At 38.6% G+C, this 12,552-nt stretch overlaps 1 long non-coding RNA gene across 1 annotated transcript; it reads right to left on the bottom strand.

Moving 5' to 3' along the window:
* Window positions 1-511: 511 nt before the first annotated feature.
* On the bottom strand, window positions 512-12,056 carry LOC145430965 (uncharacterized). Its single transcript, XR_013911324.1, has 2 exons — window positions 11,818-12,056; window positions 512-781 (listed from the first exon to the last, which is right to left on the bottom strand). It is a non-coding gene; the product is annotated as an uncharacterized LOC145430965 (long non-coding RNA).
* Between the last annotated feature and the right edge of the window lie 496 nt (window positions 12,057-12,552).

Here is a 12,552-nt window from a genome sequence, read left to right as displayed (position 1 = left end):
TATGATCTACAACATCTCCTTATCTAGACAAGCCACATGTAGCTGTTCTAACTGGTATATACAGTAACTCTGAGTAATAATCATCACCCATACCAAGTCCGCCGATTATGTTACACCTTCAAGAGTTCCCCATTCACCAAACCAGTCAATGCAAGTTTCTGCTCCTCACTTTTCAATCTCTCAATGACTTGTGAGAGTTCAGTTTCATTAGATGCACCATGTCCTCCTGATTAATGGCAGACTTATCAAGTAGGTCACCGTACAACTCAGATCAAAATTTAAAGAACCGCAGGCCTCACTTGTCTCAGTTAAGGTCATAGTTCATGATTCAGCAATAATAAAGAGACAAAAAAATGGCATCCATGGGAGAGTTTCAAGAAGAAAAACCACTGCTGACCAAAAAGCAGCAGTGCATTTCAGCTTCAGGATCTGGACTGTTCGTTATAACTGATGGAACCGTGAAATCTGCTCTTTCTGTGAAAGGCAATTTTTTTTCACATCTAGAGCCAGGTAGGTTTAACTATCTTTTTTTATTTAATAAATGGAATTATCATTTATTAACTGCACTTTAAAATGTATTTGTCTTGTCTTTGTCTAATATTAGCGACAGCATGGTGGCACAGCGGGTATGGGGCAGCACAGTTGGTGCTGTGTTTAGCAATGTTATCTCACAGCAAGAAGGTCCTGAATTTAACTCCTCCATCTTGCTGGGTTCTCTGCATGTTTGCCTGGGTTGTCTGCGGGTACTCCAGAGTCCATGGTCCAAAGCCTGTCTAGAAACCTTTAATCAAAAGACATGTAATTAGTGGGGATAGGCAAATTGGGGATATTTTTAGTAGTAGTAACAATCTGTAGCACTTCATTGTGGTCTTTTGTTTAACATTTTATGTGATGTGATGATGATGGTTATAGCACATGCATAATATCAATGCAGTTTTTCTCTAAATGAAGCAACAAAATTAAAACTTTTATTTCTGATCATCAGTTATAATTCTTCAGTTCATCACTCAAGTGCATAAACTACTCTGTTTTAGAGGCAGTTTACAAAATTTGGCATTCTAACATCCTAAACTAAAAAGCTTTTCAGTCAAAGCTGATAGTAATGCTACATTTGGTCACAGACCAGACCATGGTGATAGTTGCTAGAGGAGAAGAAATACAACACTGATATATATATATATATATATATATATATATATATATATATATATATATATATATATTTTTTTTTTTTTTTTTTTTTTTTTTTGTAGCAGGCCAAAAAAGGGTCAAGGAATCACCTAATCACCTCACCTGCTAAAATATTTAACACGCGTTATGAAGGCATCAATCAATACAAAGTCACTCCCAGAATCCCTTCTTCAGCTACTGAACTATAGTTGTTTGTATGTCAGTGTTTCAACTTCACGGTGCAATTAACATAGTGGATCCCCAAAAAATGTTTCATCTACATCTCTCTGCAGTCTCCTCACATCGCACAAAGGTTTTAATCTGAGGCTATGTCAATGTTTACACTGCTTTTGGCTCAGAGACAAAGAACGGCAAATAATACTGTCATGAAATGTAACATAAAAGCCTTCATGATGTGATTAGGCTGAACTGAATCAAACTGTGTAGTCCATACGAGTTGGCAAGAGGGAGAGGTATTATCTATAATCTCGTGCTTTCATTACTTGCCCAGTGGTTTCCAGCTTTCCCAATACCTTTTAAACTCGCTGTTGATCTCATCAGCAGTGGCCAAAGAGACAGCTGGCCCTGCTGACTTTGAAAAAGCACACTCAGCAGTTCTCCGTGGACAACAGTGTGGCAAGTGACTGTGAGATGATCAGTTCCCCAAGAGATTGTGAGAGTTTGTGGTGGATTTACAATACCCTGTCTTACCTTCAAATCTACTCAATACTTGGCTTTTCTTCCTTCCTCCCTTTCTTTCTCTCTTTCTTCTGACTTCCCTTTTCCATGTGGCACGCAGCCCCTTTCTATTCCCTGTCTTCCAGCTTTACTTGTTCTCTCTTGTAAGCCAAAGTTTTTGTTTAAATAAGCAGATTTGGTGTCAGGATCAGCATCTGTGTCCCGTCTCAGGTGGCCTCAGCATTGTCTAGTCTAACTAATCTTTGTCAGTTGAGAAATTCTGAATAATACATGAATGAAAATTGATATTAATAAATATCCAAAGCCCTAATCTAATAGACTTTGAAGGTGCAGTGATGTTTCAGAGCATATTAGCACTTGTCACTGGTGCCACATCAGTGGCATCCTAGCAGATTATCTAAATTGATTTGGGCATGAGGGAAGCAGGAATTTGATGATGCATTGGATTTATTGTGTGTTCTGTTGCACTCAAACAAAACAAAAGTTGAGCAGAACCAGCACACTAACAAAACAAGAGGCAGAGAGACGATATTTTATGTGCTGTGATATCTTGTCTTTTGTTTTTTAAAAAAAAGCTCTTCAATAACCATCCATTAATCCTCTTCTGCTGATTCAATTCAGGGTCGCAGAGAGGCAAGAGGCAACGTACACCCTAGATATGTCATCAATCTATCACAGGACTAACACAGGGACAGACAACCATTCATCCTCATGTTCACAACACTATCTCGCCACACAGCTCTTTCACATTAGTACCAAAAATCTTTTACTCCCTGGTTTGTCCCCATGCTATTCATTAGTTTAGGTAGTTTTTAGTGTTGTTTTCATCCTCTGCCTTCTCTGATTTCATTTGGTTTTCATGTTATTTGGCTTTTCAGGTGCTTACCTCTTGCCCGTGTTTGGTTCCTCCCTCCTGTGTGTTCATGAAACACTATGTGTAGGCAGGGAAAATACTTGTTCAATATACGCTTTTCCATGCTATTGCAGGTTGCTATATTATAAATCTCATGTCTTTGCTCATGTCATATACTCGCTGTTTATATTTGGTAACCGTTGTTTATTGCCTATCGCAGCCAGTTTTACTTACGTTAGTAGTTTTCCATCCTTGCGTTAGTCCTGCCTGTGCTGTTTTAGTCATTTCCTGTGTTATTCTGTTTTATTTTACACTTCGCTTGCTTGCATTTGCAGCCATTGGTCTGTTTACTACAATTCTATTGTCAGACCCGTGTTCAGTTATCCAGTCAACCTCAACAGTATATATTATTCCCAGAGGCGCCGCTTACCATCAAGCAAAGGTGGCAACTGCTTCAGGGCCACAGGCCAGGTTTTGCATGTGTGTGTGTGTGTGTGTGTGAGGAAGTGCCCCTCCTGATTCCCCTTGCACATGGTGAGCAAGCAAACAAACCTTATGACAACAGCAAAAGCCACAACATGAAAATTAAAAGGAGCTATCCATCTGGGAGTGAAAAAAGAAGGACCAAAATGTTGTTAGTCCAGTCTTAACTAAGAGAGTAAGACACTTAAATATTCGCATTTTTGTTTAGTCGTTTAACATTAGTTAACTTTGCTAGTGTAGCAAATATGTTAAATGCTTATAAATTTCACCAAAACACCCATTTTTTATTAAATAGTTTATTTTGTGTTTTAATCTCCTGCCTATGTGTTTTGAGTCTATGTGTATTTGTGTGGTTGTGAAATGCATGATGACGTAGGCGTGTGCATGTGTGCCCCAGTCACAGCTCCTTCCAGCGTGGCCGGAGGAAAGCCTAGCAGACATACAACACACACAACTCATGGTTTTCTGTATTTCCATATGTTACAGTGATTGACAGTAAAGAGCCCAGAGATCCAGTACTGTCTCCTGCCTCCTACTTAAAGGCCAGACCACAGGTGTCAGGCAACAGGCGTAACAGGGATTACACTAACATAGCTGCCTAGTTTGTCCAGCAGTCAGGTGACCAGGAGACAGAGCCGGGACACCAGCAGTTGACTTGTAGCTAGTGTAGCAAGCAGGCTAAAAGACTGTAGAAGCTCATAACTACAGTGTTAACATTTCATAAGTTGGTCTTGGGCTTTAATAAACATGGTCTCTGCCATTTTTAGATTAACATTTTTTTCTAGATTTGAAATCAGTTAACTTGAACTGTACTGCTTTTTGATTGTTAAGTGATGTGATTAAAGCTGTGTCGAATTAATGTAACAGAACAGAATTAATACTCTGGTGATAAACGTTAGTTGGATGGCTCACCTGCCTATAGCCCCAAAAGACTAATTATGAACTCTTGCAGTCATATTTTAGAATTCCTCATGTTGTTTCCTTGCTTTTCTCTATTGTGTTGCTTTCTTTCTGTTTGCACTTGTTGATTGTTTCTTTCCCTTTTTCCTGCTCCTCCTTCGAATTTGTTTGCTTCTGTCTGCACGCTTGTGTATGACCACTGACTTTTTCGGATTAAAGATAGAGAATTTTTGGATGTTTATTCTACATTGAATTACACCCATAATTGTTATACTTCAACTATTCGTCATATAGACCATCCTTTAGTTTCTGTGGGTGAGGACAGTCTCCAAGAACCCCATCACAGAAAATTCCAAGACATGTTTACAGATTTTGAGTATTTGATCTTAATGACAGACAAGAGATACAAAAGTCTCCAACGTACGTGTCAAAATGTTTTCATTTTAGATTTTAGCGATACCCTGTTCGCTCGATTTTGTTCATCATAATAGGCAACTTAATGAGGTAGTTATTGCTTATTATCCAGGAATCACTGAAACCTTATTCAACATTAAGTTGAGACTATCAACTGAAAAAAATCTGTATTGCAAGTGTTCCATCTTCAAATTGGAAGAACATTACTATGCAAATGGAAAAAATGGATCTAGTGTGGGTTTTTGCTCCTACATGAAAATGTACAGTAATTTGCATGAGTAATGTGCTTGACAGCTCCCTAAATGAGACACAAAATAGTGTTCTATTTAACACGGTGCATGTGCTGTAGTGTTTTAATGTACATTATGTTTGATTTATAGTAGGTTGAGCTTGAGTAAATGAGGATTAATTGGAAATAATTAAAGTTAACATGGTAAAAAATAAATAAATAAATAAAACCACAGCAGAAAGATTTCCTTCAGGTGTAGAGCTCTTTTCACCGAGCTAGGTGTTTTGCAAAATGTCGTTTTTCTTTCTGTTGCGGTTGTCTATAAATCCAAGTGAGAGTTTCCCTGATTTGTGATTCAGGCAAAGCATGGAATGGGCCAACAAGTCAGCTGTATTAATTATTTTAAGACAGCAGTCTACACTGAAGAACAGTTATTGCTCTGCCGTATGGCTCAATAGATTTTGGCATTAATATGCAACACTCTTTTAACTTTCATTATTAACCTCTGGGCAAGACCAGTGTGCGGATGACACATATGAAAGAAAAGAGACCCCATCCCTCATGTTGAGCTTGAGTGAGAAAATTCAATAGTGAGCTTAGGAAATGAAAAGAGCAGCTTGATAAGAGAAATGACTAGAAATGATTATTTTTTCTATCCCTTATTGTGAGCTGTCTCTATGAAAGGCCACGAGTGCCTGTCACGAGTAATTCTGTTTTCATAGAGAGGTCTAATCCAGGCTCTCCATACTGTCAGGTCCACTGCCTCTCATTGTGTTCACTGCCTATCTGATTATCTACACCATTACAAGTAGCCAGAATCACATTGCCTTATTGTTATGAGTATAATACGTTTCGGCCAGATCTGAGCTTTTCAGAACCATGACGATGAACTTCTTTGAATGAGTTCACCGCCAAGTCCATAGAGGGGCCGTAATGACATTCATAACCTTTCTCTGTATCCACTCGTCATATTTACCTTTGAGCTGTTACTTTTAAAGGACTTTGTTTACGTTGATTGGTAGAAACTGTTGGTGTGGACACTTTGACATCCTGAAATATGAAATACTGTACTACAATTATTGTGGCGATCAGATATTTTTTCTAAAGGGAACAAAACAGTTTCTGAACACAGCTGCAGGAACACCATCTGCTGTGTTTCCATGGCAGAAGTTGATTGACATTTAAGGGCTATAATTAGAAAGAGGTATGGTCTGGCTGTGGTCTGTTATGGACACTGATATTTTTGCTAAGATGAACACAAAGGCCCTCAATTGCTTCAATCCGTAATTACTAAAAAGCAGACATTTGCTCAGTGTTGTAATTGTCTCACAAAGAAATGTGAAGGTCAGGAAATGGCACGTATAAAAAATTATGTATGTAACACAGCCAACAAACTGCGCCTAAAATCTGTGTGCTGCAATTTAAAAGCCAGGTTTCATGCTGGCTAATAATACAGAAAGAGTCACCTACCAATAATGCAAAAAAAAATTGAAACTCCATCAGTATGACATATTTGCTTTTACTAAGAAAACTGTGAAGATATTTTTTTAAATAGTTACTCTATCCCAATGGGACTGGTCTCTTAAACATTGGAGACATTTTTCAAGAGGCTCTTGACAATGTCTGACTATGGGACTACTGATGAAGTATTTCGAGTTGGTGAGTTTGCAGTGTTTTTATTGTTACTGCACTCATCTTTGATCTCTGATTCCTGCAGTTTGATGGATTTTGATGGCTGAAAACAGTGTTAAGTGTAGCTCCCAGTGGGGCATTATGGCTGAAGCTGTTGTGGCAATTAGAGATCTCTTCATGCTGAGTGCATATTAATATTGAATCAAATAGTGGTCCTGGAGATGTTTGCTGCATGAAACAAGGGCTTTGCAACTGAAGGATGATTCGGCTGCCTTGCCACACTGTCTTCTGTCACACAAACAAGTACCCTTAAACTTTAAATATCTCCACCTTAAGTGTTTGCATGCTTCATTTCATGTAAGGTTTTTGAGTGAAAGAGAATGAGAGACACCGGAATTTCATGCATGTAAGGTCCCGGTCATGCACGCCTAAATACCAGTCGGTTAACTTCTAGTTGCTAGTAATGAAATGCGTCTCCAACTGGTTGGCTTGTTGGCCTTTCCGCTCCAATCAACACATTTCAAAAGATGAAACTTTTATTTTGAAGGCAAACATCTGTTTTCCAGATTTCTTGTTAGGATTTTGAGTTTATTTTGAGTTTATTATATTATTTATCATTTCTAGTCTTTGGTTTCTTTGTTAGAGTTCTGTCTTATGGTTTATGTCTCTGTGTTCTCTAGTTGCTCTGTCTCCCCTGTCAGCTGTATCCGCTTGTCAAGTTCGCATCTCTGTGTTATGGTTCCTGTTTTACTTTGAAAGTCCATGTCTCATGTAAATGGGTCTGGTTTTGCTTCCTTTGTCTCGTTAGGCCTGATTTTGCCCAGCTGTGTTTACCTCCTGTTAACCATTCCCTGATTGCTCCCTCTGTGTATTTAAGCCCTGTGTGTGTTGTGATTGACTCTTATCTAGTGGTGTGGGCTGTTGGTGTAAGGTCACCTTGGAGTCTCAGTTTTGTTACTTTTTGGAGATTTAGCAATCAATCTGAGTTAGTTACTTTCTGTCTCTGGAGTCTGCACTTTGGGTCCTTTTCCTGTCTGCACACAGCCATTTCATGACATTTCTTTACAGATCATCTTCCATGCAACTATAGGAACCAAAGCAATCATAAAAAGTCTTTTGGTGCAGCCATTTATACCGCTTTGCTATAAATTTTCATGCTAGCGACTGAAGCCTAAGGAATAAGCGACAGGACCTCATGCTACCGTTCATCATAATAAGGTTTGAGGGTTTCAAAATTTACAGGTATTCCTCAGAAGGTCTAGAAAGACGGAAGAAACTCAGTGTTGGCATGAAATTATGTCTCATTTTGTTCACTTCTCAGCAAATGACTATTTTCTTCCAGTATTTCTTTATCTGAAAATTGAAAGTTTGCAGAAAAACATCCTGAAGATGGTAACATTTGGTCGTGCAGAGAGATGACTAATGTTTGCAGTCTTAGATGTCAGCGTGACGATATCACTATCTTTTGTGGTGATCACTCAAAAATGTCCAAAATCCTATCTCTCATTTGCCACAAGTTATTGCTCACACCAGAGTTTGGAGTTGGTCTCGTCACCATAACAACCTTGTTATTCAGCCTGATCAGCACACAATGGGCTCTGCATCAATGGCAGCGAGAACATTAGCCTACTCTGCAATCAGCCCAATCACTGTGCAAGCCTCTTATCAGGCTGCATGCACTGACAGGGCCTAAAGCACAATCAGATCCATCTCATGAATGAACAAACCCAGACGCTGACTGCCACATTTAATTTGATTGGGCAAACAGTGAATTAATGGGAGCTCACTGGGAGTTAGACTTGTTTGGAACGAATAAGCATTAGAAAACCTGGTGCAAAGTGTGTTATGAATGATGCCTTTGCCCCTTAAAGGCAGTCATTAGAGCACTTAATCATAAATTATTGCTCCTTGGATACCTAGCAAGTCCTGCTGCGTTGGTACAAAATTTTCTCCCTGGTGTACCTCATAGCCGAGTGTGCACTTTTCACAGTATAAGATCTACTTATAAGACACTATAACAATTTTGCTCTCATCATTTGTCATGCCTAATTTCCTGGAATATCTCTTCTGCAAGATTTCAAATGATGGAAATTTAAGTATTTATTTTGCATTTGTTTCATAATTCAGTGGCATCACAGGCTTGCCACTGTAAAAAATAATCATTCAACACTATTTTCTACACAGTGTCATAAACCTCAGTTACATGAAGTACAACATTTTAACAGTGATGAAATCGCGTTGCTATCACACAGGGAAAAAAGTGTTTGCAATGGCCTTTTCATCAAAAGACCTAAATCCCCCAGAGCATACTTTAAGCTTAATGCCCAGAGCTCAGATTTTGTCAGGAATGGCAGCACATTTGAAATCAAACTGATGATGTTGCATAATCTATTTTTTACCTCAGGATAGGAAACATCAGGGCCTCTCCCTAAATATGTATATTTCAAGATGCAATATGCTTTAGCGAAAAAATGACATACGGAAAATATATTTCATCATAGTTTCAAAAACTTCCGTGGTTCCTACCAATTAACGGCCATCACAGAAGTTGCACTTTGTTGTCAGGACGTGATGCGCATAATCCTGGGAAGTAATTGTCTGGATTTACTGCAAAACTGTCAAATGTGTCTTAAAAAAGGGAATGCAGTTCATTCTCCACATTACAAAGTAAAATGATTTTTTAAAAACATAATAAATATCCAGTATAGATTGTAGGAAATTAAAGCTATGTTTTTGCAACCTGGAGATTTTTTTTTATTTTTTATTTTTTTTACTTCACTCTTTGATGTCGCCTCAGTCTATCGTTATAATTGCTGAGACTTCCTGCTTCCTGTTATGGTTGCTGCTGAGCTTCTGTGGTTGAATTCAAATTCTCTGAATCTTAATTAAAACTTCTTCAGTTTTTCCCTTTTGTGAGAGGAGCACCATGTTTAGCTGCATATTCATCATGCAGTGTATTGTGGCTGATTGATCAAATCAAAAAGCTTCCTGTGCACTCCTCTCCAGAACTGCCTGATTGCTGGAGAGTCATTCAAATGCAGCAGCACAGATGAGTTTGTCTTTGTTGCCTTGCAGCTGCCTTCTGCACTCTGATGAAGATTTTTTGTTTTGGTTAGGATATGTTCCTTTGGCACATTTCTTTTCATATTTTAGCCCGCGGAAATATCACAGCATAAGTGAATCGTAAAAGTAACCTACAGCAACATTAAATGGGCTATTTTTATTTCACATTGATCATGATAGTGCTCTAGGCGGTATCTTAAAATAATAATGTACTTGTCTCATCAGTACTTCTCATACAGCGAAGCCTCGGTGAGTGTTTACTACAAATTCCCATGTTAAATATAAAAACGTATCCAGTCAGCTGTAAGCTTTCACCACTAACAGTAGTGGTGGTGTACTTTGATCACTGCTCAGTCATTGTGGGCAATGCAAGGGTTTTGATTGAAATAAAAACAAATAAATAAACATAAATAAATAAATCTCTTCCTGCTTTTTCAAGCTGCTTGCATCTTCCTCACACTTAAAGTGAATACATTATTCATCGGGCTGTGCTCAGAAAATTAATGAGGCAGTGAAAAGGTGCAAAATAGTAATTAAGCACAGACCTCAAAACAAACACTACAACTAAAAAAAAAAATCTCTCCTCTGAAAACTGTTGCTGTGCTGAGCTCACTACACCTGCACATATGGGTCATAACAATGAGTCTGGCATCACCAAACAGCCAAAGGTGCTGTGCTCCAGGCTGGTTTCCAAGGTAAAAAACCTTCTGTTTGCTCATGATTTTCCAGGCTGACGGTCTCAATGCAGAGCCAATTATTTGAAATTTTGGGAATTATGTCTTATGGACTGCAGCAATTTTATTACTAAGCAAAATATTCTGATGCAGAGTGCCTTGAAATTTAACCTGCCCCGACTCTACCCAAGTCTTTATTCACAAGTTGTTAAATCACAAATTGAGTTAGTAATGGTTATAAATTATTTCCCCTCCGAAACTAAAACTTGAGCTTCATGCAAAAGCCTGTATTTATGAATAATGAAAATAACGTAGTTCATAAATATCACGTGTCCTGCAATATTAATGCAGTGACACTATTTTGGGGGGAAAGAGGGTGAATGAATCAGCAGGCCCTCGCCTGGCAGGACTCCAAAATACTGAAATAAATGGCTGCAGTGTGGCAGTGTGGATGATTCAGCACTGGCAGGTGATACATCTACACTTTAGCAAGCACCTGCATTATGCAAGCATTTGCATAATATACAAGTTTAAGACCAAAAACATGCAGCCTGGTTTCACATGTGCTACATCAATGAGAGGTTTATAGGACTTTGCTCCCATTCGTTTTTCTAGTATCAGCTGTTTTCTCAGTAGGGCATGGAGTAGTAAGGGGTACAGAAGATAGCTGTGCAATGTCGGTCTTGGTTAGTCCTTGTTTAGAAAAACAAAGCCACATGCTGCGTGAAGTTTAAATATGTGATCACTAGATGCACACATTACAACCGACAATCTGCACAGCCATCCTCTAGTCTGGGCCTCCAACCCAGGCTCAAGAAATACATCATTACAAATCTGAAAATTAACTTTTTAAAATTTATTTATTTTTATGATCCCTTTACGTGTTTCAGTATGGTGATAAGACCTCATCAGCCTTTTTACGGCTGAGGGGTAAAAACCATATATTATATATTCTAATAGATTAATTAGGAATAAAGGAATACAAAACCACACACAGGTGAATGTATAGTTTCATATTTTGGCCTCACATTCGTCAAGATATCACATTTTTGTTTTGTTTTTTTACTCCATCTATCCATTTTTTCCATTCATCCAATTCAGGATCATGAGGTGGCTGGAACCTATCCCAGCTGTAACGGGGTGAGAGGCAGGGTACACCTTAGACAGGTCACCAAACACATAGAGACAGACAACCATTCACAACCATTCATTAGAATGACCAGTTAATCCCTCTCTATTTGTGTCTTTGAACTGAGGAAAGAAACTGGAGTACCCAGAGAAAAGCCAAGGCCAAGCCGAGTTAGTACTTGTCATGTTTTGCACTGGCAGACAGTGTGGGGTGAGGAAGAGGACCCAAATGAAAACATTTGGAACGAAACTATGATTTAACAAAAGGCGAGCCATTTATTTGTGGCTGGGAAAAGGCAGATGCACACTCTGCCTCCTGAGGCAAAACTAACTAGAACTAAACTGGGAAAACTAAATGCTAGACACAATAGACAAAGAACAAAACCTTGAACATGATAAAAACCTGAACATGAAAACATCTTGATGTTTTGCTAGACATATTTTGCCTGTATTGAGTAAGAAGTGGGAAGATGAGCTCTTATAAATGTTGTAAGGCAGAGTTTCTGTAGCATAAATGCACTTCTGGCTTTCATGGATCACAGATTGGAAAACAGAAAGAGCCCTTTACTTACCTCCCAGTTTAGCCTCAGCTTTTGCCATTGCTGTTTCAATCCTCTGTGATCCCAGGGCTGGGTCACTCACTGCAGGCCACTCAATCACTCCTTCACTCGTCGTGTTCTCCATGACAAATAGAGGTGTTCCTGCAAAACTCTCCCTAAACAAATGAATATGTTCTCTACAGTATACTTCCAGACCAGGCCTGCTGTTTTTGCTGAGCCAGGCAAACTGCCTCGCTGTTTGTCACTTCACTGGCCTATATCTCACTCGTCTGGTGATAGGTATTTTTCAGGAAGACAGACTGATACATCAGTCTCCTATTCGCTGCTTGCTGTTCTACAAATAACCTGCTGATATCTATACATAGCGTTAAATGTACACTTGTTTCAGAAGATAAACTACACATAAGTAGGGTTCCCTTTTTCTAAAATTTCCTCTCCAGTTAGTTTGTATGTTCCCTCCACTATTGCACAGCGGAAAGATATGCAAGTTTAGTTTCATAATAAAAACATGCAAATATTCTACAGCTGTGTGGAAAATACCTCTTGGTAAATTATAGCTTTCATTAAATCGATTTTAAAAAATCTATTTAAATTAGTAATTAGTGTTTTTTGCAAGATATAACTCATTAAAGGTTGCTAGGACACCCCACATAACCTTTGTGACTGTACATTGATCTGGATTACCAAGACAAACACCCAACAGCACTGTTGTTTTTTTCATAAATACAAGAGAAAATCACAATCAAA

Source organism: Astatotilapia calliptera, chromosome 9 (assembly GCF_964374335.1).
Source record: "Astatotilapia calliptera chromosome 9, fAstCal68.1, whole genome shotgun sequence".
In the NCBI taxonomy this organism is placed as follows: domain Eukaryota; kingdom Metazoa; phylum Chordata; class Actinopteri; order Cichliformes; family Cichlidae; genus Astatotilapia; species Astatotilapia calliptera.
The sequence above is the reverse complement of the archived record's forward strand: the minus strand, read 5'-3'. Positions and strand labels throughout refer to the sequence as shown.